Here is a 25038-nt window from a genome sequence, read left to right as displayed (position 1 = left end):
CGACACAATCCATTCACATCGTTCGACACCACACGACCATCACTAACGATCGACGTACATCCTTACGTATCGATCGATACCATATCGGTCAGGTTTAGTCGTTCTATCTTGTTACATTCAGTTCTTATCATTTATTTATTCACTTCACTCTGGCTGTGTTACACTGGGACAGTGTAATTTAAGTCTGGGGGAGAGTTTACTAATATGTGTTTTTATTTTGATTTTTATTAAAAATGTTTTCAAAATTATTTTTCACATAAGTACTAAAAGGGGACATTGATATAGATTTATACTTGATTATCTAACCACTCTTTAGCACCATTTTAGATTTACTGATTGCAGACAGTACTAAAGATGCTAAAGTGGATCAACATGTCACCTATATAAAGTCGATCGACACCAACTAGTCCACATCGATCGACACAAACGATGTCATTTCCAGATACGACTGCAGATTGCAACGCGGTAAGGATCTTGACACATGCTGAATTCACGGCTTCACATCCTCATCCACCCACCCACCTACAAAGATATCGACCGACGAGATGAGCCACTCATCGATCGACACAAAGATGAGACACGCATCGATCGACAGTCTTCTCCACCTATCGATCGACACGCACCTCTCACATACCGAGTACAACTACCATCGATTGACAGCAACCGAATCAATGCACTCCGGCCCACACCGAAACAACAAGCTGACCCTGCAGAGACTAGTAGTAACCCTTCAGACACTACACCAACATCAGAGGGAACTGAAGGAAGAAGGTTAAGGAGTAGGAAGGAAAAAACTCCTAAGATCCTTAAGAGGGAAGCTAATGAGAAGGAGATTGATGGTTTCACTAAGAGAGTTATTAGAATCCCACTAGAGAATCCCCAGAAAGTACTAAAGATGCTAAAGTGGATCAACATGTCAAGCAAATAAAGTCAGTATTAGTGTTGGAGGTCAGCTTTGGTTCCTTCAAACAATCTTAGCTAGTGAATATAGATGGCATGTTGATCCACTTTAGCATCTTTAGTACTATCTGTAATCAGTAATCTAGAATGGTGCTAAAGAGTGGTCAGACAATCAAATATAAATCTATATCAATGTTCCTATTTAATACTTATGCGAAAAATAATTTTGAAAAACAATTTGAATAAAAACCAAAATAAAAAAAAACACATATTAGTAAACTCCCCCCCCCCAGACTTAAATTACACTGTCCCAGTGTAACACAGCCGGTGGTGAGGTAAATAAAGCATAATTAATAAATATAACAAGTTAGAATGAATAAAACTGATCGACAAGGTGTCGATCAATTCGTAGTGGTGTACGTCGATCGTTAGTAATGGTCGTGTGGTGTCGAGCGATATAAATGGTGAATGTTGGTCGACGGAATCATCATTCTACTTGGATCTAATAAAAACTGCAAAATAAATCCGAAAAAATAAAAGTAAAAATGAAAAATAAATAAAATAAAGAAAAATAAAAGAAAACCTAATAGTGGGTTGCCTCCCACTCAGCGCTTTGTTATAGTCATTTAGCTTGATTGTGGTAGGTGAGTAACTCATGGGGTGCAGTGGGGGTTGTTGTTTGCTGGTGGGCAAACATTTCCCTCATCTTTGGACTCAGCAGCAGTGAAGCTTCTTGTGGCATCATCTGAGCCTGTCCTTGTAGGATATATCTTTGCTAAATCTGCTTTGATGACTTGCAACCTTCTGACCAAATCTTCCGTGTCTACCTGATGCTGATAGAAATCAAATCTTGAATGCTCAGGTGGTTCTTCATGTTGTTCTTTTTCGTGCTGGTCTTGAATCTGTTGATCTTGATCTGCCAAGGATTCTGTATCGATCGGTGCTACAACTTGTGCGTCGGTCGTTTCACTGGGATTTCTGTCGGTCGACTCAGTATCATCTGTGTCGATCGATTCTGAGCGTTGGCCTTGGTACGCAAGAATTCTCTACATATTGCTTATCTCATTCTTCAATAGACCAGTAGCTCTACAGAGGTTGGTCACTCTTTCGTTGACGGTGTTGTCAATGTCATCACTTCGTTCTATGAGTCTCTCCTCCATAGAATTCATGGCTTCGTACAGCTTATGTTTGATCTCATCAACTTCTGCTGTGGTGCATGCTCTCTTTGCTGGTGGTGGCTCGATGTCGATCGTGTTGGTCTAGGCATGTCGATCGATGTCGCGGTTCTGTCATGACGACCAAGATGATCGTGAACTATGCTCATGTCCCTTTGTAGCTCGTTCAGTTGTCGTGACATAGTATCCAGGTATCGCATGATAGGTGAACTTAAAAGATCATGCTTCTCTTCGTATGCTTTCATCCTATCTTCCAGTTCTGCGAACCTTGTGTCGATCGACGGTGAATTCAGTGTGTCGATCGATGAAAAAGTAGCATTCTTAGCTTGTTCTTTCTTGCGAATTGATGCTAGCTCTTTCTGTAGAAGATCGATCCTCTTGCTTAACCATTCGACATTGTTGTTGAGAGGGCTGTACACGTCTCCAATTCGAAGCAACCTCCCATTCATCTCTCTTAGGTGATGAACATTCTGGTCGGTCCATGGATGTAGTCTTGCCGATGTCGATCGATGGTACATGTACTCTGTCGGTCGATACGGGTGGCGTAGCCTCTTTCTCAAGCATGGTCAATATGTTTCCAAGCTCCACTCTTATATCAGCCATATCATTCTGGAAGTCCTTGTAACTGACATCCAAAGGCTGGAAAGTGTCTTCCACCAATTTGTGCATGTTTGCCTCAAGGTGTGCCTGAGCTCTCCATACATCAGTCACCATATCATCTATCTCCTCTCTACTGTAGGGTACTGGTGGTGGTATGTATGCATGGTAAGGGCGTGTATGTACTGGAAGGCGTAAGCAACCTTTGTGAAAAAGGGATGCTCTATCCAGAATTCTCTTTACTTGCTCCTTGGTAACATGGATGATTTCACCATCAACTCCTCTAGCATAGCCAAACTCATCTCTGTAGACACCATATCCATCCTTTGCTTTTCATTTGAATCTCCTGGATCCATCAGTATTGAAGGCACGTCGTCCAAACTCCAATCGTCTGTCGGGCGATCTGACTCTTGGTCTGTCGATCGATCCGGGATATCCGCCGTCGATCGATGGTGATGAAACGATGTCGATCGATGGTGATGAAACGATGTCGATCGATGGTGAATTCCTAGGTTGACCGAAGTGTTGAGGAACTGTATCCTCCCTTGTGTTGGTGTTGTGGTTGTCTTGGACGTGAGCTAGGATGTCTGGATGGCTACGTTGCTGTGTGAACAGGTTTTCTGGTCCATTAGCAACTTGGAGGATGTCTGCTATGTCTTCTCTGGTTATGTGCAGAACTCTTCCATCCATTGCTCTTGCATAGCCATCTGTGTCCCTGAAAATTCCAAATACATCAGGTGTTAGTGAAAGGTTCCTGATATCATAAGGTTCATGAGATCGAGGTTGAGCTCTGTTGAAGGCGTCGATCGATGGTGATGTGGTGGTGGCGATCGATGGTGTGCGTATAGCTGCACGGTTGGATCGATTGTTCATGTTGTTGCAGTCCTCCATTGATGAGTTTCTGGATGCTGGAAGCTGCTCGGTAGAAGGTGAAGAGTTTTGAATTTTCGTGGCTTGAGTTGTCAACCTTTTGTACCCATGTTTTGCCCTAATCGGTGAAATTCCGATTTTGTCCTTTAAGTCGTCCGAGTTAATATCGATCGATGTGATACTGGCGATGTCGATCGATGGACGATGTCGTTTTGCTGGATGAAGTAGATAATTGATCGATGGTGGGCATTTGATGTCGATCGATTGTGGGAATCAATTTGCAAATCTGTCATTCTCCAAGTAATTTTCCCAAGCTCTCTCTTCCCAATAGTCTGCATCATGTTCTTCACTGTGGTCTCTACTGTGGGAAGAGGTGGCTATGTCTACTGCAAAGCTCTCATGAAATCCGCTATCTCCCCAACTCCTTACTGAGTAATCATCTTCCTTTCGGCTGGGTGGGATGGCGAAATTTGGGTAGCAATGATCTGGTAGATCGAGTTCATCATCTGGTGGGTCTCTGTCGATCGATGATCTATATTTGTTGTCGATCTCCTCTGACTTGCTAGTGTCGATCGATGATGTTAAAATGATGTCGATCGATCCCGAGTACTATGTCTCGTACTCTACTTCACAATGACAAACTGCTATGATACCAGTATCATCTTCTTTTACCACTGATTTGGCTGGTGGTTTGCCAAGCTTGACAGGGTCGTAGTGGATCTCTGGATCTATCATAGTCAAGCACATCCTATTGGTGTTCATGTCACATATGGCTCCTACTGTAGCCATAAATGCTCTTCCAAGTCAGAGGGAAGAGTTCCAATTTAGCTTGATGTCTAGGACATGAAAATCCACAGGGACGATAGCATTACCAATATGTACTTCCAGGTCTCTGATGAAACCTCCAGAGTTTTTCTGAGTGTAATCCACGAATGTAAAGATCTCTGTTGAAGGCTCTACTTGCAGGCCCAGATGGTCTGCCATGACCTTTGGTAAGATGCTGACTGATGAACCAGTGTCACATAGTGCATGAGGAAATTCAATCCCTTGTACCACAAAGGGTATTGCAAACTTCCCAGGATCACTCTTCTTCTGCAAAGTAATCATTTTCCTCATATCCTCTCTGACATTGTCAAACCTTCTTCTAATGTCATTTTCAGTCTCCCTTGTTTCTCTAAAGAACATCCACAATCTGCTTGTGAAGTAAACCTCCTCAAAAGGTTTCTCTGGTGGGATTCTGATAACTCTCTTAGTGAAACCATCAATCTCCTTTTCATTAGCTCCCCTCTTAAGGTTCTTAGAAATCTTCTCCTTCCTACTCCTTAACCTTCTTCCTTCAGTTCCCTCTGATGTAGGTGTAGTGTCTGAAGGGTTACCAGTAATCTCTGTAGGGTTAGCTTGTTGTTTCGGTGTGGGTCTGAGTGCATTGATTCGGTTGCTGTCTATCGATGGTAGTTGCACTCGATATGTGAGAGGTGCTTGTCGATCGATAGGTGGAGAAAATGGTCGATCGATACGTTTCTCGTCTTTTTGTCGATCGATGAGTGGCTCGTCTTGTCGGTCGATATCTTCGTAGGTGTGGGTGGGTGGGTATGGATGAGAAGCCGCGAATTCAGCATGTGTCAATATCCTAACCGCGTTGCAATCTGCAGTCGTATCCGGAAAAGAAATTGTTGATGTCGATGGATGCGGTTTAGTTGGTGTCGATCGACACCATTGTGATCCACCGAGACTTAGTGAACTTTCCACTTCAAAGTCTCCTTCTTGTAGCTTCTCCTGTTTCACCACTTGCCAAAAATCATCATCTATGATAGCATTCACGTGGTGTTTCCTATTTCCTTCCCCTACTTCCTTAGAAGTTCCAATCCTCCTGATAGAGTCTTCAGTCTGGACAATCTGTGTCTCAAGTTTCTTAACTTGAGTGCAAATGGTATCTATCATTGTGGTCAGATTGTTGAAGACAGAATCAATCTTCCCATTGAAGTCTACTGTAAGCTTATGCTGACCTTCCAGAACTCTATCAATCATGGCATCAAACTTACTCTCCTGGGTGGGTGGCGATGGGTTTTGGTAAGCTGAGTTGCTGTAATTCCTTGTGTTGGTGAAGGGTTTCTGATACTGTGAACTCTGGTTGTAGTTACTCTTCTGACCACTGCCAAAAAAGTTTCTGTTTCCACTCTGGTTTCCATATCTCTGAAATCCAGTACCTCCAATGTAGTTCACATCTTCCTCTGTATCATCTTCTCTAGCCTCTCCTTGTTCAGCTGAGCAGACTGGCTGCCCCAGAAATGCATGTAAAGCATCTATCTTGGCTCTGACTTCATTCATCTGGTCTTCCCCGATGGCTGCAACCGATTTCTTCTTGTCAGAGTCAGTGTTCTTGGTGCTGCTGCTGTTGGCTAGGTTCTCGATAAGTCTCACAGCCTCTATTGGATTCCTAGTGCTGAAGTTCCCCTCACTAGCAGTATCAAGAGCCATCTGATACCTCTGTAGAATGTGCTTAGCAGCTGCACTTCATTGAATCCATGGTGTGGACAGTCTCGCTGGAAGAACTTAAATCTGATCCACGCGTCTTTAAAAGTCTCACTAGGCTTTTGCGCGAAAGTGGCGATTTTGCTCCTTAATTCTTCAGCGCGTGCCTCATCAAAGAAATTACGCAGGAAGGCATTTTTGATGTCGGCCCAGGATGTTAGTGATCCTGTAGGTAGCTGCTTGAGCCAGTGCGAAGCTTCTCCAATCAGTGAGTATTTGAAGAGCTTGCAGAGTATGTAGTCCTCAGAGACTCCATCCATACGAATAGCAGCGATAAGATCCTCGAACCTTTCCAGATGGTCCATAGGATGCTCGTGTGATAGCCCAAAATAGGGTATCTGAAACACCAGAGAGTAGTACTGAGGCTTGAGCTCAAAGTTCGGCTTCTGAATCTCTGGAAGTCGAATAGCTGATCTGTTGGTGTAGTACTCGTCTGGACGGTTATAGTCTCCCAACGATCGTGTTTGAGCTTCTCCTGTAGCCTCAGCTTCAGGCTCAGGGATTATGTTTCCCTGTGCATCTAGCTTCTGACCTGTTGCATTACGCAGATGACCATCTTGGTCATACAGGTTTCCACTCTCGCCCTGCGTGAGAATAACAATCGCGACCATGCTTCGCGGAGTAGTGTCGATCGATATACGGTTAGAAGTATCGAACGATGTGGATCGGCGAACGGTATCGGTCGACGGTGCTGTCTGAGTGTCGGTCGACTGTCGAACGTGAGTATCAGTCGACGGTACTGCGGTTCTGTCGATCGATGCGGAGCGTAGGTCTTTGCGGATTGAGCGTTCCAAGTGTGCAGGATCTTCTGAGAATAATAGTTGATTTCCCCTGTTGCTTCTGGTACTGCTGGGCATGTACCTGAAAAGACAAGAAAAATTTTAATTAGAAAGGGGGTAAAAAGAAAAACCTAAGATTAATAAGATTAAATCTAATGGCGATCAAAGCTCCCCGGCAACGGCGCCAAATTTGATAGTGCTCAAATTACCCAGTAGAGCTTACTCTCTCAAATAAGAGGTACAGCTGTAGTACTTAGGGATCGAATCACGAGGAGCTAGGGAACCAATTAAATAAAATCTACTAATCAATCCTAGGCAAGGTTGGTTTATATGATGGAAATAAAAGTAACAATTCCTAAAATGAGCAAGGTAGTTGCTCTAACTAACAATATAATGGGTTGTTTAAATGTGATAAAGAGTGCTAGACATAGGGTTTCTATTCAGGAATGGAGATTATAATCTCTATAAATGCTTTAATAAGTTGCTTGCATGATACTATAGATCTCAGCCGCTTAACTCGAGTGAAGTATCACTGGTTAAATAATATAGATCTCTGGCCTCGACTGTCGTAATGTTGGCGCAGAAAAAGAGTCGATCGATATCCTTTCCAGATATCGAGCGATACACCTTTCGCAGCGCCGATCGATTCACCTGTCGGGATATCGATCGACGGCTTCTAGATCTGCCTAGGCGCGAGCCGAATATGAACACAAGGTCTCAAGGAGGAGCTGTCGCTCTTCTCAATGGGAGACAGGCAAGTTCATATGGATAATTCAAGATAATCAAAGATCCTAGTGATCTATGTTCTAGTTAGCTAATCTAAAACAAGCATAGGGTGCAATCCATTTGATGAGTATCACAACTTAGCAATTATAGTTTGGGGCTAATCCCACAAACCTATTTGAACCCTAGATCTAACAAGTAGACTACTCAGACATAGCTAAGCAATTCATAACAATAGATAGATGAAAGAATTGCATAGATAGAATAAAGTAGAAATACAAAAGGAGATGAGAAATCTCTCCAATCTCTCAAAACAAATAAAACTCTAGTCTCTCTCTCACACTCTCTGCTTTTCTCTTGAGGGTTGTCAAAAGCTTGCTTCTTTTGAAGGTTGCCGTCAAAAACACTTAGCAGGAATATTTAAGCATTTCCATTAGGTTAAAAACTCGTCAGGGGCAATCTCGTAATTTGGTGAAGTCTTGGTGAAGTAGTCGGCTAAACCATTTCGCCTTCGATATCGATCGACAACACTGAATGTGTATCGATCGGTTATAATCTTCTAGTACGCGGATCTTCTCAGCTACATCGATCGACAAAACGATGAGTATCGATCGATTATAATCGCAATGTTGACTTCCGACTTAGTCTTGAATGGTCAACTCGGGTATATCATCTCTTGTACTCCAAAATGCTCCAAAAACATCACTTTCTCACAAAATGCTCCTGAACCTGAAAACATACCTAACAGGCTAGAAAACAGATTAAATATATTATAAAATACTAGTATACCATGGTTAAAAACGGGTAAAATCCATGGTATATCAGTAAATTACCCGAGACCCTAGTATTCGCTACACTTTGTCAGAATATATGAGTTACAAATGCAAATGTCAATGAGATAGACTAGATGACCTTTGTGGCATCGAAACCTGTTGAAATTGAAACTAATAAGAGATTCAGAGAAGAGAGATGAGGGGAGAAAGGGATCAAAGAAGACTACCTGTGTGTTCAGATACTTTTTTTAGTTGAATCCATGTGTCCTTTGATCGATACTCCCAAGGTAAAGCCTACACTTTCATTTTATGTTAAGAAATGAGGTTAGGAGAGGGGAATGTCAGATAAGATTTGCTAAGTTGTGGACTAGATGAATTTGGTTGCTAAGCTAGGATAAGGCTTAATGAACTTCTGTGATTAGGATGTTTAGATATGAATTGCGAACCCATAGAGTGATGACTTCAATATTTTGAATCTTTGAGTCCCTACTGTTTTCAAACCTTTTCCAAAGACTACTGGTTTTTGCTTGAGGACAAGCAAAGGAGTAAGTCTGGGGGAATTGATATACCATGGATTTCACTCATTTTCTACCATGGTATACTAATATTTTATTATATAACTAATGTGTTTTCTAGCCTGTTAGGTATGTTTTAAGGTTCAGGAGCGTTTCATGATAAAGTGATGTTTTGGAGCATTTTGGAGTACAAGAGATAATACACCCGAGTTGACCATTCAAGACAAAGTCGGAAGTCAACATTGTGATGAGAATCGATCGATACTCATCCAGAGTTGTCGATCAATGTAGCTGAGAAGATCCGCGTACTAGAAGATTATAATCGATCGACACACATCTAGTGTTGTCGATCGATATCGAGGACGAAATGGTTTAGCCGACTACTTCACCAAGACTTCACCAAATTACGAGATTGCCCCTTACGAGTTTTTAACCTAATGGAAATGCTTAAATATTCTTGCTAAGTTTTTTTGACGGCAAGCAAGCTTTTGGCAAGCAACCCTTTGTACAAGAGAAAAGCAGAGAGTGTGAGAGAAAGCTAGATTTTTATATGTTTTGAGAGATTGGAGAGATCATTGAGAGATTTGTGATTGAACTCCATTTGTTTTCTATTTCCTATCTATGCAATTCTTTTATCTCTCTTATATTATGAATTCCTTAGCTATGTCTTAGTAGTCTACTTGTTAGATCTAGGGTTTAAATAGGTTTGTGGGATTAGCCCCAAACAATAATTGCTAAGTTGTGATATTCATCAAATAGATTGCACCATAAGCTTGTTCTAGAGTAGCTAACTAGAGCATAGATCACTAGGATCTTTGATATCTTGAATTATCTGTTTGAACTAGTTGTCTCCTTGGAGAAGAGCTAACTGCCCTCCTTGAGACCTAGTGTTCATTATCGGCTCACACCTAGGCATATCTAGAAGCCGTCGATCGATATCCCGACAGGTGAATCGATTAGCGCTGCGAAAGGTGAATCGATTAGCGCTGCGAAAGGTGTATCGCTCGATATCTCGAAAGGATATCGATCGACTCTTTTTCTGGTCAACAGACGACAGTTGAGGCCAGGGATCTAGATTATTTAACCAGTGAGACATCACTGAGAGTTAAGCGGCTGAGTTCTTTAGTATCATGCAAGCAACTTGTTAGGCATTTATAGATATTATAATCTCCATTCCTGAATAAAAGTCCTAAGTCTAGCACTCTTCATTATCATTTAAACAACCATCATATTGTTAGTTAGAGCAACTACCTTGCTCATTTTAGGATGGTCATTTACATTTCATCATTAAAACCAACTTCACCTAGGATTGATTAATTGATTAGATTTAATTGGTTCCCTAGCTCCTCGTGATTCGATCCATAAGTACTACAGCTGAACCTTTTATTTGAGAGAGTAAGCTCTATAGGGTAATTTGAGCAGTATCAAGGATACGGTGGAAATGGGCGCAGGTGGAGATGCCGGAGGCGGGGACCAAGAGGTAGACCAGCCTGCGGAATTGTTTGGGATTTCCCTGTCTGGATATTATGACTTAGAGTACTGAGATTATATCCCTTTCGTTGTGTGTGCTAGGCCGGGTGTGGCCGATTATTTGTTTGTGCCGCGACCGTAGGAGGTCACGTTGTTAGGGTGTTTTTGTGTAGGATCGTTTTAGTACTACGGAACACTAGAAGATTGGTATGACAGAGTTATAAATTGAGAGCAAAGAGATGTTATTGAGTATATTGATTGGGACTACAACGTATTGGTGTATAAACCCTAGTTCTAGTCGCCTAAACTCTACTCTCTTAGTCTCGAATTGTCAATCCCTTATTCTAGGATTTGGGCTCCCCTTTTATAGTTGTAGATGTCGGCTTCAAGTAATAGAACTCTTCCATAATCGGAAAAATGGAAGTTTCTCCTTAGGCGGAAAACTTCTATTTTGCTTCAAGGGTCGATCCGATCAAGGGGGTCGGACCTAAGGCAGAGGTCGGTCCCTGGTTTCTCCTTGAGCAAGGGTCCGGAAGTCGAGGACCTATCCGAAAGCTGGAGAAAACTTATGCCTGGATATTTTTCCCCAACAGTTTGCCCCTTATTCCTTGATTTGCTCATGGAAATCAAGGGATAACTTGTGCTTCTTGAATCTTGGTAGTTTTCTCTTAGGACGGAGTATTCCATGGGCACCTTGTCTCCTTGCAATGAATCAGGCCGGGACCTTGATGGTGACAGAAGAAATGATTCTGTGAGGCATTGAGTTTCCCGGCCCGAATACTAAAAGGTTCTTCGGATTTCCCATGATTGCTCCAATCTTTCCTCTTGGATCTTACTTTCCTTTTGAAGGTCGCGTCTTTACTCTGAGATATCTGGGGAGCAGGGTTCTTTGAATTTGAATTTTCCGAGCCCAGTCTTGGGAATTCCGAGATCTCGGATCGGCGGATTTTCTGAGAAAAATGCCCAACGGCTCTCTTTTCTTTATATATATATATACTCTCGTCTTCGTGTAACATTTTCTTATCTTTTATCCTCGGATCTTGCTACTTCGCATGCTAATCCCCGAAGCTTTTCAATGGCAGAATTAAGCGAGTCGGAGAAGAGAGCAAACTCCTCTTCGTCCAGATCCAGCAGCCCACCGTCACGCCATGGTAAAGACGTGCAAAATCCTCTGACCCCAGCTCCCTTATCGTTTGTTTCTTCGGGATTCCCGCAAGTGGGTCCCGTCCAACGGTTAGAGAGGATGAGCTGTGCGATTGGCAAAAAAAGTATTTGCTTCCTTCTTCCGTTGTCCTTCGCATTCCCAGATTATCGGAGCGTGCTTCCGGTGGTATGCCCGAGGAGATTGCTATTTATGAAGCTTTCTTTGAACCTGGCTTCAGAGGTGACGTACCGTCGTTGATAGTGAGTCTCTGCGATTATTTCCATATCTCTCCATCTCAACTCAATCATCCAGGTGGCGCATCCTTATAGCCATCCAAAACCTCGGAGATGAGGAGGGCTTAGCTTTTGGAGTTAATGAAATACTCTTTGCTTATCATCTGGCTCCAATTAATGGACATGAGGGGTGTTTTCATCTTCGTCCAAGATCTGGGCTTCCCATAGTAGAGGAGCTTCCCAAGACTGATCGTAAGAGATTGGATTTTGTGAAGAAATGGCCAGAAAGATACGTTTTCATGACTCTCCCAGGATCTCATTATCGATGGAACTTCGTAGGTAGGAGCTTTTAACAAATGCTCCTTTAATGAGTTCCGGTAACAGAACTTATCTGATTTTCATTCCCTTTTTCTTCCAGAGGGAACTCATTCTGCTCCTGTCGAGGGTGAATGCAATGTTCTTCAGGCACGGAAGCTCCCCCTTGAGCAACGCCGTGTAACCCATCTTCTCAGTCCGGAGGTGTTGCACCGTAGCAAACTATGGGGTAAGTTATCTCTTCACAGCTTATAGGTATTTCCTTTTCGTATAATTAATCATGGAATATCCCTCTTAAGAAGACAAAACAGAAGGAAGTCCAGAAGATCCGATGGTAGCTTTTAAGAAGGCCATGGATGCTATATCGGCAAGGAGGGATTCGTCCAGCAGAAATGCTTCGGGCGATGGAGCCACGACTTCCGGGAACAAGCGCAGGATGATAAGGAGGAGCAGTGATTCCTCCCCATCTCGAGTCGGCAGACCTAGGGAAGGCGTAAGCACGCGCTCGCAACGGCTGTCGCTGACCGGATTTTTGTTCGAAGGATTGTCTGATGTGTTGTCTGATTTGAAAGCAAACTTATTTGCATGGATGCAGGCTCTTCCCCTAGACAAGGATTCCCCTGGGATTATCCAGCAGGTTCAGAGCGAACTTCTTCAGGTGAGGTACAAATATGACCTTATATTGTGAATCCGCAGTTTATGAGACTTGTTTTCCTACGCAAGTTCTCTCTCATTTGCATCACCTGAAGGATTGAATAGTGTTGGAGGGTTCGTCTATGAATCGAGACGAGGTTTTGGAACTATCCCGTCAGTTATCTGAAGAGAATAGTAGGCATGTCGCGAAGGAACTGGAGCTGAGGTACCTTCAAGCGAAGATTCGGGCCATCGAGGGTTCAGTAGAAATTGCTTCTGCTGAATCGCTTCAATTGAGCCGAGAGAAGCAAGAGTTGGAGGAGACTATCGTTGAACTTCGAACGGAGGCGGAGACTTCGAAAAACATGACGACTATGGCTGTGAACAGTGCGAGGATCGTCGCTCGTTGGGAAGTAGAGAGAGAGTGGCTCAAAGGGCAGGCCCAGAAATTGAACTTGCACAAGGAATATTCCCAATATAAAATAGTGGTTTTGGCTGAGGCAGAATTCAAGGGTATATTTGAACCTCCTTCCTTTGAAGATGAGCCCGCTATTCCTTCATCTAGATGTGGCAGGTCTTAGAGAATATTTGAACTTTTTCTTGTAATAGCGGCCCTGCGTGGTCTGTCCTTGCTAAAACAATGTTTTTCGTTTGCTTCTCTGGCCCCTTGAATTTCGACGGTTTTATTGCCGAATAATATTCATTATTTTTGCTTCCTCTGTCCTGTTCGTCTCTTGATCGGAATGGTTCGTAGGACCTTTGAGAACGGGTTACTTCGGAAAGAGTACAATTTCCTAGGCGGAATTTTAGGATCTGGGATTAAGATCCTGTTGTTGCACCGACAGCCCAGGGGTATAGGCCTTGTCGAGCAAACTTCGTATCTTCAGAATGCAAGGACGTCTTAGTGGACTTGCAGATTTGTAGGAAGGGATGGACCCTTGGGAGGATCAGAGCCTTATAAGGGCCGGACCCTTGGAAGGGTTGACCCCTTTGAAGGACATCATTGTCTAGGACCTGGATCGTGTTAGTAAACTGATTGAACCGTGAAATAATTAGAGAAGCGTTAGACCTTATAATCCATCATTAAAAAACCTGAGTTTTAGTTTTGGAATGAAAGATCCTTGCTTAGAACCTTAGAGTTCTAGCTTGGTTTGAACCCTGGGGTTCTTGAGCCCTAGAACCCGGAAATTCTTAAGGCCTTGAACCCTGAGGTCCCTTACCTAGGCCCGAAGGCCGTTTTATTGAACTCGAAGGTTTGCTCATTGAACCCTGAGGTTTCTGAGTGTTGGGGTTTAATCCTTAGATCCGGGGATCGTGACTGAACCCGATGGATACCTCGAACCCGGAGGGTTACGCTTTTGAACCCTGAGGTTTTTGGAAAACCCGAAGGTTGGTATTTGGATTCAAAGATCCTTGAACCCTGAGGTTCTTATCAGATCCGAAGATCAGTTAGGCCCGAAGGTCCTTGATCAACCCTTAGGTGATCTTGAATCCGGAGATTCCTTACAGACCCGGAGACTGTATTGAACCCTGAGGCTCTTTTATAGACCCGAAGGCCGTACTGAACCCGGAGGTTGTTATATAGACCCTGAGGCCGTATGCGTTATGGGAGGTGTGTGATCGTATTCTGCTCCCCATGGGGGAACCACTACCGATCTGTTATTGAGAAACTGCACTCTGCCAATCGGAGGTATAGGCCACTCTCGTGAATCTCAATGCTGCATTCTACCTTTCTGCAGAAAAGGTCACGCTCAGACTTACTGTGGTCTGGCGTGGGCCTGCCCCGCGGAGCGACTTCACACCAGACGCACTACTTTCCACGTCTGGATAAGTATTAAATTTTGGTTCTAACCGGTATTTTCGCACATTTTCTCCCTGCTTATCAGCCGTCAGCATCTGATTACAGTACTTTACAGTGTACGTCATGCCCCATGTGTGTATTTAGCTGGTAGCGTCTTTAACACAGGGTTTGGGTAGCACTAGTACGGTGGTCCCCACGTAACTTTTGGACTTATAGCCTTTACGCAGGGCCCGAGGTGCAAACAATGTAATAGGGTTATTCAGACCTGTTCCTTATATGTCGTACACCCATGTGAGTAGTCTCACTAGTATATATAGGGTTTGCTAAGATCTAAGGTCCCTTAGGGCCTTGCCTAGCTAGTATGCCCCTTTAAGTACATTGGAGTTCCTATAACCCCTTTAGCCGTAACTAATAATGTATTTTATAAGCTTAGTCCGGAGACGTTATCGCATACATAGGAGTAGGAAATCAGTGTACTTAAAATATATCATAATAATAGTAGTAGTATATAAAGCTTGATCCGGGGACCTTACTTTAGAAGTGATAGAATTTGAGGTGCAAGGCGTTCCAGCAGTTGGGTTGGACCTTACCGTCGATGTCTTCCAGCTTATAGGCTCCTGCCCCTTGCTCCTCTATTACCTTATAGGGACCCTCCCATCCAGGAGCGAGTTTTCCGGCTGATTTGTCCCTTGTATGGTCACATACTCGCTTTAGGACCCAATCCCCTTTCTGGAAAGTTCTGGATCTGATCTTCTTGTTGTAACTCTTGGCTACTTTCAACTGGTAGGACGCATTTCTAAGGTGGGCCGCCTCCCTCTTTTCATCGAGTAGGTCTAGACTCAGGGACATTAGCTCGTTGTTCTCCTCTTGGGAGAGGAATTCAGAGACCGTGGTCCTTACGTGCACCTCCGTGGGTATTACGGCTTCAGCACCATAGACAAGCGAGAAGAGAGTCTCCTGGGTAGCCGTCTTTGGGGTTGTCCGATAGGCCCAGAGTACTCCATGTAGCTCTTCTGCCCATCGCCCATGGGCATCTTCTAGGCGCTTCTTGAGAATATTCACCACTGCCTTGTTAGTGGATTCGGCTTGACCGTTAGATTGGGGATGTCGTGGTGCTGAATAGGAAAGCTTGATGTTCCAATCCTTGCAGAACTTTCGGAAGTTATAGCTCGTGAACTGGGGTCCGTTGTCTGTGACGATCTCATGGGGAGTTCCGAAGAGTGTGATCACAATGGTCCAAAGGAATTTCCTGATCTGGAGATCCGTTATCTTGGCTAGTGCTTCAGCTTCTACCCACTTCGTGAAGTGATCGGTCACGACTAGGAGGAAGATCTTTTGCCCCGGTGCCATGGGGAATTTCCCCACGATGTCCATGCCCCACTTTCGGAAGGGCCAAGGAGAACTTAAAGATTTGAGGTTCTCTGGTGGAAGATTGGAGACTAGCGCGTGGTTCTGGCATTGGCTACAGAGTTTGGCTTGTTTGAGGGAGTCCCTCGCAATGGTTGGCCAGTAGTATCCAGCCCTTCTGGCTCCGAGTATCAAGCTCCGACCACTAGAATAGGAACCACACACTCCCTCGTGGAGTTCTTCTAGTATCCTGGCGGCTTCTCTAGGGGTAAGACATCCTAGATAGGGTCCTGAAAAGGATCTTTGGTATAATTTCCCTTCGGAAAAGCAGTACCTGGCAGCTTGGGGCCTTATCTTCCGACTTTCGTCTCGGTCTTCAGGCAAGGTATCCTACCTCAGATAGCTAATGATGGGAGTCATCCAGGTCTCTCCTTCGTCTACTCTGGATACATCTTCAGGCTCCGTCTCCTTTTCGGTTGCGGGCCATTGGAGTACTAGTAGTGGGATGCTCATATGACTTGTAGTTTCTAGGGCGGACCCTAGATTAGCTAGAGCGTCGGCTTGGTAGTTGTGCTCCCTAGGGATCTGGGTGAGCTTATAGTGTTGGAACCTGTCGAGTAGTTGCTTAGCCACAGATAAGTACCTGATCATACTCGGATCTTTCCACTGGTAGTCTCCTTGGACTTGGCTTATGATCAGTTGTGAGTCACTGAAGACCTGGATATCTTTTACTCCCATCTGTTTGGCAAGTGTCAGCCATGCTATTAGAGCTTCGTACTCAGCCTCGTTAGGACTAGTCCCACGCCTGCGCCCCTTACGTTACTAGACCCATCAACGTACAGTGTCCATTCGCCTTTCTCTCCTTCGCTATCACGAAGCTTTACCTTTTGTTCCAGGGGTGGAAGCATGGCAGGAGAGAATTCGGCTACGCAATCTGCTAGGACTTGCGATTTGATAGCCGTTGCAGGACGGAAGATCACATCGTACTCTCCCAGCTCTATACAAACATTTTGCTAGTCGTCCGGACACTTCCGGCTTATGAAGGACTGCCTTGATGGGAAAGAAGGTGACCACTAGTGGGCCCGAATATGGCCCGCTAGCTAGTAATAAATAATAAGAAATAGAATCGGGCCGCGAAAAGCCCATCACGAATTCAATACTCAAAAGCAGCTAAGCCAGAGCCGGAGGCTGTAAGCTAAAGATGTTCACTATTGAGGTCACAGAAAGGAGGCAGCTCGTGGACGTATAAGTAGGCGCAAGATCCGGTCAAAGGGGAGCTGTTATAAATCCCTCAAGTCACGGAGGGGATCTCGGGAACCAGTTGGTGACGATCCATCGGAGCCTGAGGCTATTTAAAGAGGAAGAAGACCAAAGAAGGAAGGGAGGTTCATTCCTACCAACATTCACACAATCTCTCGAACATTTCATTATCTTTGTAATCACCAAGAAAAATATCTCTTTGTAACCATTCGTTTATCAAGTTATCAATACAAATCAAATTCATTCTACAAGTTCTAACAGGATTGAGCCCGCATTATCTTTCCCTAATCTTAACCTGATTAAAAATCCAGGAGGTGAGTTTAATCCCTCACATTTGGCGCCGTCTGTGGGGACAATAATCGAATCCCTTACTCAAAACACTTGAGGATGAATCCTACCGATCAGACAACGAATCCGTCTGACCCTAACCTCCCGATTCGGAGTGATGGCTCACCGAACGATGGAGGTTCTAGTCTCCTAACTCCGGAGCCTCGACGTGGCGACCACCGATCTGGGCAGCAGCCTTTGGCTAGCGCTCGAACGAGCCAGACTGCCACTAGAGTAACTAACCCAAGATCTTCAGGTGGAACCAACTCCGGGCTTCCAGTCACCGAGAATCCTCAGCAGCAAACCACTCCGAATCAAACGGAGGCTCAGCTTTCTGAGATTCGCCAGATGATGATGCAGTTAGTAGACAAAGCTCAAGAGAATGAGCATACAATGCATCAGCTAGCTGTTCGGCAGCAACGATTCGAAGAGATAACTAGATCTCTAAATGCTACAACCCAACCACCGCAACGTCAAGGTCTGGGGGTCACTTTCCGAGATCGATTGACCGATCCCTCGTTCCCCCGAGGACGTTTAGATTTTTCTCCTGATAGCACTGTTCCGGAGGGACATGAACCTGCTTTCCAGACACCTCATGCTGGGACAGCTCCCGCGTTTAACCCTCCCATCACTAGTGCTATAGGAAGTAACGTAGCGACAACCAGCTCTACTCCCAATCAGATTGCTGACCAGAGCACTCGCTTACCACCTCCGCCACCTATTTTCAGGTCCGGAGCAGGAGTATCCATTCCATCCGGGGGCAGAACATCAGCTTCGGTTTATCAAACCAGAAGTTCAACCCCGAATACGGACGGACATCAAAGGACAAATACAGATAACCCAAGAGCCGGTGAGCGACTTAGCCCACCCGCTACATGGGAAAATGACCGAACACGATTCCGTCAGGAACCTGCCCGTCAGATACCTAATAATGACCCAAATGTCCTTCCTCTAGAGGGACCTAACGCCATTCGCAGATATATGGAGCAAACTCACGCAGCTCTCCTAAAGTTGAATGCTCAAGTCCATAAGGCAACGAACTCAGCTCCCAAAAAAGAGAGTTTGATTGAACAAACCCGTGGGACTCCATTCACTGACAGAATTGCCAGCTCTTACATAAGAGACACCCGAAAAATTAGAATCCCAGAATACGATGGGACCTCCGACCCAAATTCCTATTTGAGAGCCTTCCGGTTAGCTATCGTGAAAGCCCATTTTACGAAAGAAGAATGTGAAGCAGGTTACTGCAGGACATTCGCCGAAAACCTGGTTGGAACAGCCCTCGAGTGGTTCTCTGGTCTTGAACCAGCCTCGATAGACAATTTTGATCAATTAACCAATGCTTTTATGAAGCAGTACTCGACCCATATCCTGAAACAAGCATCTGAGGCTGACCTCTAGAAATTCAGACAAGGAATGGGAGACTCGCTACGAGTCTACATCGAGAAATTCAGAGCAGTAAGAACTAAGCTCTCGAACCCCAACGACCAAGTCGCCATCGAGGCCCTTAGAAGAGATCTATGGTATAAATCGGAATTCTGGTCAGAGCTAACACTCAATCCTCCCCCGACTATCGATGATGCTCTTCATAAAGCTACCAGATATGTTAACCTGGAGGAAGAGACAACTGCACTGGATAAACTCCACAAGAAACCTCAGAATCACCCGAAGGGTGAATCCTCGGAAGCAAAAGGACCTCATAAAAAGGGGAACTTCCGAAACAATCAGACTCAGGGAGAGCATTCTTATGCAGTCAAGGAAGATAAGGAAGAAAAACCTGTCGCCACGACGACTAAAGCCCCCTGGTCAAAAGGCTTCGATAAGAACAAACATTGCTCTTATCACGATCGAGAAGGGCACTCAACTTAGGAATGTTGGGACCACCAACGACAGCTGGCAGCTAAATTCGCAGCCGGAGAAATAAAGTGCGTGGACCTCAAAAAGCCACCGCCATATCAGAAAAGAGGTTCCAGAGATACCTCTCCAAAACGCGAGAGGTCACCTGAGAAGGAGAGAGACTTGCCACCTCCAGCTCCCAACAAAAGAATCGATATGATTCTTGGAAAATTTCCCCAAGGAAAAAGCCTACAAATCGAGGCTCTCTTGAGCAAACCATCACCTCAATCGAGCCCCGACTCGAGGGTGGACTGTATCCTTGGAGGATCCGATATATGTCAAGACTCCGTTAATTCTATTAAAAATTACGTGCGGAAGGCTGTGTCTAACACTAGACCTAGGCCTCCCAACCCCGAGTCTAACACTAAGATTTCTTTTTGGGAAAGCGAGACGTCAGACCTCGACAGGCCGCACGACGATGCCCTAGTTGTCACCCTGAACGTCGCCGGGTACGAGGTTCCTAAGCTTATGATAGATACAGGAAGCTCTGTCGATCTTATTTTCTACAACACCCTGAAAGGGATGAAAATAAACGACTACAAAATTATTGGCCAGAAAGCTAATCTCGTAGGTTTTTCCGGAGAAACAGCTACCTCATTGGGAACTATCAAACTCCCAATCATAGCTGGCGGAATAATGAAAATGACCAATTTAGTAGTCATCGACAGACTTTCCCCGTTCCATGCGATCCTAGGAAGACCCTGGATCCATAAGATGAAAGCAGTAACCTCAACTTATCATCAATGCGTGAAATTCCCGACACCTGAAGGGATAGCTACTGTACATGGTAGCCAGAAGATCTCCAGGATCTGTTACCTGGGAGGATTCGAAATCCTCAAAAAATCCCCCCAATAGCAATTACAGATCCAGGAGGGTCGTGAGATGCAACAAAATATTCGAGGTCCCCCTAGTAACTTCACCGAGAAAGTTTGCATCGACGACTCAAATCCTGAAAGACAAGTGAGCATCGGATCTGAGCTACCTCTTGAGACAAAAAAGGAGCTCATTGACTTCCTAAAAAGCAATGTCAAAACCTTTGCATGGACCACCAATGACATGAAAGGTATAGATCCGAATGTCACCACCCATAAACTGAAAGTAGACCCCACTTTCAAACCGATCAAACAAAAGCGTCGCAAGCTGGGCCTCGAAAAGGCTCAAGCTGTTAACGACGAAGTTGACCGACTTATGAAAGCTGGGTCCATCCGAGAGGTGCACTACCCTGACTGGTTAGCTAACCCAGTAGTTGTAAAAAAGAAAAACGGGAAATGGAGGATCTGTGCAGATTTCACCGACCTAAACAAGGCTTGTCCTAAAGACAGTATCCCGTTACCTCATCTCGACCGCCTGGTTGAAGCAACAGCTGGCCATCGACTCCTGTCCTTCATGGATGCTTTTTCAGGGTACAATCAAATCATGATGGATCCTGAAGATCAAGAAAAAACGGCATTCATAACTGAACGGGGAACCTATTGCTACAAGGTTATGCCATTCGGGTTGAAGAACGCAGGAGCTACTTACCAGAGGCTAGTGAATAAGATGTTCGCTGGACAACTCGGAAAAACTATGGAGGTCTATATTGACGATATGCTAGTCAAGTCCTCAGCTGGAGAAGACCATATCTCCCACTTAAGGGAATGCTTCGATATCCTTAACAAATACAATATGAAGCTCAATCCCGCTAAATGTACCTTCGGGGTACCCTCAGGCGAGTTCCTCGGCTACCTCGTAACCGAAAGAGGCATTGAAGCCAACCCGCAGCAGATAGCGACCTTCCTGGAAATGTCGTCACCTAAGACAACCAGAGAGGTACAGAGATTGACTGGACGAAACGCAGCATTAAATCGATTCATATCCAGGTCCACCGATAAGTGCCTCCCATTCTATAAACTTCTAAAAAATAATAAGAAGTTCTTATGGGACGAGAAATGTGAGGAAGCCTTCAAGCAAATGAAAGCTTACCTCTCCGAACCTCCGATCATGTCCAAACCAGTAATAGGAGAGCCACTGTATCTGTACCTCGCCGTATCAACCGCTGCAGTTAGCGGCGTGCTGGTACGAGAGGAACAAAACGAACAGAGACCTGTCTATTAGACTAGCAAGAGTCTGATAGACGCCGAAACAAGGTACCCTACTATGGAAAAAATAGCGCTAGCAGTCGTAACAGCTGCCAGGAAATTACGACCCTACTTCCAATCGCACTCGATCGTCGTAATGACTTCACAACCATTACGAATGATATTGCACAGTCCCATCCAGTCAGAACGATTGGCTAAATGAGCCATAGAGCTCAATGAATACGACATCGAGTACAGACCTCGAGCACCAGCAAAGGCTCAGGTCCTTGCCGATTTTATCATTGAGCTAGCATCTGAGCAATTAGACTCGGAAATGGAAGCTCCGAAGTGGAGCATGTATGTCGACGGAGCCTCGTCAAAACAAGGCTCCGGCGTCGGGCTAAGGCTGACTTCTTCAGCTGGAGAAACCATCGAGTAGTCCTATAGGCTCGGATTCAGTGCCTCAAACAATGAGGCTGAATATGAAGCACTAATCGCAAGGTTGAAACTCGCCCTAAGCCTCGGAATTCGAGAGCTAAACGCTTATAGTGATTCACAGCTAGTAGCTAGCCAGTTCAACGGAGAATACGAAACGAGGGACGAAAGAATGGGGGCATATCTCGAAGTCGTCCAGAACCTCACTAGGCAGTTCGACAAGTTCGAGCTAACAAGGATCCCACGAGGAGAGAACTCCTCAACAGATGCGTTGGCTGCTTTAGCCTCCACATCAGACCCTCTCGTAAAACGGATTATAACCGTGGAAGGAATCGAAAAGCCAAGTATCGACATAGCTACTAAAGCTGAGATAGACAGCAGGCCAAAAGAGCAAACAGAAGGTAACTACCCTGAAACGGTAACTACCCAAGTTCTCACAACATTCTGGTTCCCAAAAACCAAAATACGCAGCTTCAAAAAGCATACCTCCGGGAACACGATCCAAAACAAGGAGAACAACGACAAAAATGAAGGTATTTCCCAAAATTCAGACTCCCAGGAGCCACTCGTCTGCAGAGTCAAAACTAGAAGTCCCTCAGCTCTCAAAAACTCATCTGGGGGCACCATCCAGACCCCGGAGAACAACGAGGAAATTGGAGATATTCCTCAGAATTCGGACTCCCTGGAGCCTAATCCTACGAATATCTCCGGGGGCACCACAACACCGGGTCCCGAACAGGAACCTCCCTCGTCTCTTCATAACAAAGTTGTAGGGAGAGAGGACTGGAGAATACCAATCATGCAGTACATCCTAGAGGGAAAAACTCCACCCAATAAATGGGAGGCTCGAAAACTCAAAGCATTAAGCGCGAGATATTGCATAATCAATTCTGCCCTCCACAAACGAAGTGTTTCCGGACCTTACCTAAAATGCGTCCATGGCCTCATTGCTATGAAACTCATGAAGGAAATGCACGACAACTCCTGTGGAAACCACGCCGGTGGCAGAGCTCTAGCTATCTGAATCAAAAGACAGGGCTATTTCTGGCCTACCATTATCGCAGACTGTGAGGTCTACTCTTCCTCATGCGACAAATGCCAGAGACATGCACCGATTATACACCAACCTGCGGAAAAACTGTGACAACCCGTCCCGTGGAACCACCTGCCCGTAGACCCAAGCTCACAGCGCTGCAGCGTACCGACCCCAACCCCTCCATTATGAGTTCTCACTAACTCCATAATTAGGTTGTTGGGGAGGTTCAAACCCCCGACCTCACCCTTTAACAGCATTCCACAAGACAAGCTGTCACCAATTGATCTGCAGTTCAATTGGTGACAGCTTGTCTTGTGGAATGCTGTTAAAGGGTGAGGTCGGAGGTTCGAACCTCACCAACAACCTAATTATGGAGTTAGTGAGAAATCATAATAGAGGGGTTGGGGTCGGTGCGCTGCAGCGCTGTGAGCTTGGGTCTATGGGCAGGTGGTTCCACGGGACGGGTTGTCACAAAAACTATCCAATGTATCCGCTCCTTACCCATTTATGAGGTGGTCCATGGACATCGTAGGACCACTAGTAGCGTCAGGAAGTGGAAAGAAGAAGCTACGCTTCCTTTTAGTCCTAACAGACTACTTCACGAAGTGGTTTGAGGCTGAAGCTTTTCAACAGGTAACCAGATTCGAAGTCGAACGATTTGTGTGGAAAGACATCGTGTGTAGGCACGGCGTCCCATACGAAATCGTGACTGACAATGGAGGGCAATTCATATCTCACGACTTCAAAGTATTTTGTGACAAATGGAATATCCGCCTGGCCTTCTCAACACCTCGACGCCCTCAAGGAAACGGCCAGGCGGAGGCTGCTAATAAATCAGTATTAGCAAACTTCAAGAAACGCCTCGGAACCCAGAAGGATCTCTGGTCAGAAAAGTTACCTGAAGTACTATGGGCATGTCGAACCACCCCACGAAAGGCTACAGAGGAAACCCCTTTCTCCTTAGCCTACGGGATGGAAGCTGTCGTCCCAACCGAAACCACTGCTTGTAGCCTCCGCAGGGAACTCTGTACGTTCGATCCTGCAGCTAATGACCTGCTCCTGACGGACAGCCTCGATCTAATCGAGGAAAGACGAGACCGAGCTCTGCTTCGCATTCAAAACTATCAGCAAACAATGGCACGACATTACAACTCCAAAGTCAGGCCCCGACAGTTCGCTGTAGGTGACCTAGTACTTAGGAAAGTTTTCGAAGGAACCAAGGAGCCAGATGCTGGGAAGTTAGGAACCAATTGAGAGGGTCCTTACCGGATTATCCATGTGGTACGACCTGGCGTCTACAAGCTCCAGAAGGTGTGAACCGGGGTACCTGAAACCAGATCGTGGAACGCCACGAACCTCAAAAGATACTATCATTGGGTACCTAAATTCCTTGAACTACGTTAGACTTGATCCCTTGATTGGGTACGTAGGAAACTCCGTCATAAGTGCAGCCCCAACCTCATTTTAACACTCTGTTCACCATGACCAAAGGGGGCATATGTCTGATTAAAATCACATAGCCCAAGCAGCAATTGTACGACTATTACGATACCATGTATTCTATTATCAATAAAGCAATTATCCTCGATACCTCGACTCTTTAACAATTTAGGTCCCTACAAACACGGACCTAAGGTCTTAAAACCCCTCGGATCAAGTCAGGCCTCCAAGGACTTGAACCTAAGATCTTGAAATCCTTAGCAAAATACAAAGGTCTTAAAATCCTTATCAAATCTCAAAAGGTCTTAAAATCCTTATCAAATCTCAAAGGTCTTAAAATCCTTATCAAACCTCAGAGGTCTTAAAATCCTTATCAAATCTCAAAAGGTCTTAAAATCCTAAGCAAACTTCAATGGGTCTTAAAATCCCACAAACGAATTCATGTTCCCATGAACCCTCCCCTAAGGTCTTCAGAGCAACTCAGGTCCCTAAAAAACCCGGAGCTAATCCCAATATTTCAGGAACTCCTTCTAAGGATCCTCGTAATCGAATACACTCGAAATCTTCGAGACCTGATAAGTCATCGGATATTGTATCTAATAATCATGATACATGTCCTAACCGAAACTACCACTTAACTGAATTCACTTGAAAAAACGACTAAAACAAGTAAAAGACTTGGAACGAAAATAAAAACCAAGTTCTAGATAAAAAGGGTTTAAAAGCCTCCCCATGCTACCAAGGGTTCTGAAGACCCTAAAACAAGTCAAGGTTTAAAAG

This window comes from Raphanus sativus, chromosome 7, assembly GCF_000801105.2.
Source record: "Raphanus sativus cultivar WK10039 chromosome 7, ASM80110v3, whole genome shotgun sequence".
Lineage (NCBI taxonomy): Eukaryota > Viridiplantae > Streptophyta > Magnoliopsida > Brassicales > Brassicaceae > Raphanus > Raphanus sativus.
Note: the sequence above shows the minus strand (reverse complement) of the source record.